Genomic DNA, 3,995 nt, shown 5'->3' with positions numbered 1-3,995 from the left:
CATGTCATTTTTCATTATTTTGGGGATATTTCAGTTCCAGAGCAGCAGTGTCGTGTTTTCTTTGTTGGTGCTGTCTATAGTTCATCATGATTTGCATGTGTTTTCATTATAGCTGTTGCCAGATTCTAAAGGCCTTGATATTCAAAAAACCACAAATGCTTTCAGTCCAGTATATCCTAGAAATATAGAACTCTACTTTGTGCAAGGCACTGGGGATACAGTGGCGATACTGTCCTTGTCTTCAAGGAGTTTGGAGTCCTGGTATAGGAGACATACATAGGAGCAGATAATTTTCAAACGGTGCAGTGGTGGTAGTAATAGAATGGGAGTCCAAAGGGGAGTCCCGGAGAGGTCAGGGGTGACTTCCTAGAGATGCGCAAGCTTGGAGGCTGGATAGGCTTTGTTGAAAGATGGTACACAAGAGTGTGAAACAAAATTGTGTGTGCAGGGAGCTTAAAATACAAGGCTGGGGAAAGAAGTTGGAGAAGCAGGAAAACCCAGGTCCTCTAGTGTCTTATGGAACATCCTATGGAGGTGAGACCTGACTTGTAGGTGGAAGCAGCTCTTCAGAGGTTTGATTTGGAAGGTGAACTGAGAAGAAGGTGGTGATGCAAGCCGGCCGTGCTGGAGCCAGGATGAATTGGCGTGACTGGGCTTCAGTTAGGCTGGCGTAGCAGTTGAGAGAGCTTAGCAGTGGGCAGCAGGGCACTGTTGGGGGTGGTGGTGAGCGGTGGATTCTGACTGTTTGGAGGCAGGACGGTAGCGGAATTCGATCACTGATTGGACGTGGGACAGAGAAGGGAGAAGAGAAGACTCATCTAGGATGAGTCCCAGGTTTCTGGCTCAGTCAACTGGGGAAACAAAGTCACAGAGATAGGGAGTAGTTAGAGAACACATCTGGGGGTGTGAGCTCATGGTCAGTTTTGAGATGCCCAAATATGCAAATCTGTCCCACCTGAAAATGGAAAAGACACGGGAAAGGAGAGGAGTAAAAATTAACTCCTCTTCACAAAGTGGAAGTTACCAGAACGTTTGTGATTTCAGAGGCCCCAAGGGATTAATCATGTGGCTACTGACCCATCCCACCTCTTGCCCCTGCCTGTTGCACAGTGGGCAAGAATGTTTGTGACCTTTCGCTACCAGCACCTCCCCCCAGCATGGTCCCCGCAGTTTTCAATGTGAACCGTCCTGTGGCAACCTGTCACAGACTGGCCCTGAGGTGAGCAGTATTTGGACTGTGATGTTGGTTGCCCTCCACTCTTTCTACAGGACAGAACGGGGCCTCTAGAGTGGGAAATGGCTTTGAGAAATATGCCAAGCAGTAGCCTTGTCCTTGAACTTGCCCAAGAGGATAATTTTCCACAGCCTTCCGGTACTCAGTCCTCAGTTTGCCTGGTGAGAGAGCAGCCTCCTCCCGTGTGCTCTGCCAGCTGGACCCAGACTGGCCATAATAGCAGTGAGACCAAAAAGATGGGGGTAGGGAGGTAGCTCTGAGGTCTGGGAAACCATTCTGGCTCCTGCCAGCTTTAAATTATGTTTAATTCCTGGCACAGTTGTCCTGGAAATGCCTTTTTCTCTTGCCTGGGAACCACTAGAAGAGGAATGTTGTCTGTGTTGGCCAGGGCCATGCAAATTCAACATCTTGTCTCTGCCTTTCCCTGTGCAACTGAGGCTCGGAGTTTGCATTACCCAGTGCTTATTCTTCAGAGGGCAAAAGCACTGCTCGTCATGTCTGAAATTTAGTGAGCGAGCTCACCCACTAGGCTGGTGTTTCCCGCCCGTGGCTGCACATTGGAAGCACCGGGGCACTTTGAGAACTACAGATTCCCAGAGCTTCTAAGGTGGTCTAGGGTGTGTCCAGGACACAGCCCCGGTTGAGGACCACTGCTATATCGTATGGCCTCTTTTAAAAAAGTTAATTTTACTTGGAAATGATTTCAAACCTACAAAAAAGTTGCAAGAATAAGAACTGTACACGTGAGGCTCAAATATCCTTTGCCCAGATATACCTATTAACATTTCATCTCATTCTGTCTGTCATGTGTGTTCTCAAATGTGTGTGCATTCTCTCTCCCTCACCGCAAACCCGTCTCTTCCTCTCCCTCCCTCCTGCTGCCTCCACACCCGTCATGGCCTTTTACAAAACCCTAATACCTCAGTGAGTACTTACCAACAAGAAGATACTCTCTGACGACTGCAGTACAGTTGTCAAATTCCATCCATCTAACACTGATAGAATACCTCACCACTCATATTCCCACTGGCCGCATCGTGTCCTCGATAGCACCTTTCCCTCTGTGGTGCTGGATCCGGTCTGGATCAGGTAATCGACTGAGTTGTCATGTCTCCTTGGTCTTCTTTAATCTGGATCATTTCCATAGCTTTGTCTCTGATGATAGGAACAGTTTGTAAGGATACAGTTCGTTTTAGGTGGTGCTGCTTATCTGCGTTGGTCTGCGATTTCCTTGTCATTAGATTTGGTTTTGCATTCCAGGTGGCTGAACCACTACCTGCATCACGTGGGATGCCTCTCAGGACATCCCATCTTAAGGCACACAATGTCCATCTGCCCCTCAGTGGAGATGTTCGTTTTGATCATCTAGTCCAAGAAGGAGGAAATGTGAACAGGAAGATTTTAATATAAATAATTAACTGTGTAGAAGGTAGTTAACTACTAAAAGGGATAAAAAAAAAGCTCTAAAGCAGCTTAGCAGAGAACAGCTGTCACCCCTAGGGCTAAGGGAAGAGAACACAGAGAAGGAACTTGGAAACTCAGAGGAGATTCGCCAAGGGGGAGAGACCTCCGAGGGGTGGCTGTGGTTGCCTGGGATATGCTGCCTGTCCCGTGCTGGAGAATCAGCTCACTGGAGGTACCCCCTGCCGAGCCACGGGAGCAGAGAGCTGCCACGGTGGGGAATGCTGCTGGGACCCATGCCAGACCAAAGGAGACAGGAGAAAAAGGCCATCTTCCTCCTCTAGCCTTGTGGGCCCCTTGAGAGCCCACTGTGGGTCAGGCTGGCAAAGGATAAAGGAGTTTGCAGTGTCCCCTCTTCAGTGTGACAAGGAAGGGCAAGGTCAGGGGAGTTCGGAGCTAAGAGGCAATAAATGAATACCTGGCACACCTGGCCGAGGTGTGTCCACTTTCTCCATAGCATAGTTACTGTTTTTTTCTTTTCAACTAATAAGAAATCTCTGGAGACACACTGTCTCCATGTACATACCCTGTTCCTCGTCAGAATCCGCGCCTCCCCACTCAGGTTCAGGAAATGTTGCTGATTCTGGCCTGATTCAGTCTTTATGATGATTGCCAAGCGACATTTCTGCAGTCCAGCACTCCTTCCTCATTTGCCGGTCATCCCTCCCTCCTCCTTCACTTGTTTTCATACATCCACTATGGATTCCCATTTTTTCAACAGTCTACTTCATCATTGACCTTTAGGGGTGGGAGAAGAGTTCCTCAGATAGTTGCAGACTTGGCCAGTGAGAGCCCCTTTGAGTTCCTCCTATATCCCAGCATTTTTGGAAGCACTCCCCTAATTTCTGATCTAACAAGATGTTCCGGGCCCCTGGGCGCCAGCCCTGGATCAGTGTTTCTCCCGGGAGCCCTGGTCCTTGGCACTAGGTGCGCTTATTGCAACTGGGGTGTCTTTGCTGCTTGTCCTATAGATTGACAGAGCTTGTCTTACTGCCTTTTTTAATTATATTTGTTTTAAACAAAAGTAATTGGTGCTTTAAAAATGTAAACAATGCAGACATCTATAAAGAACAAAGTACCCACAGGGAAGCAAGTTCAGCAATGGCATGTGTGTTTGCAGACTCTACGTACACAGAAACAGACTTGGTGGTCAGTTTTGGTTTTTGCTTTTTGCTAATAGGAATTTTATCCTACAAGGTCCTCTTTCTGTCTTCCCAACATAGTCTGGTGCTTTTTCCATGTCGGACTGTAGAATTTGTCATTCCGTTGTGTTAGCTGTGTGAGTACATTAGTACCATGA

Source organism: Macaca fascicularis, chromosome 7, assembly GCF_037993035.2.
Source record: "Macaca fascicularis isolate 582-1 chromosome 7, T2T-MFA8v1.1".
Lineage (NCBI taxonomy): Eukaryota > Metazoa > Chordata > Mammalia > Primates > Cercopithecidae > Macaca > Macaca fascicularis.
The sequence above is the reverse complement of the archived record's forward strand: the minus strand, read 5'-3'. Positions refer to the sequence as shown.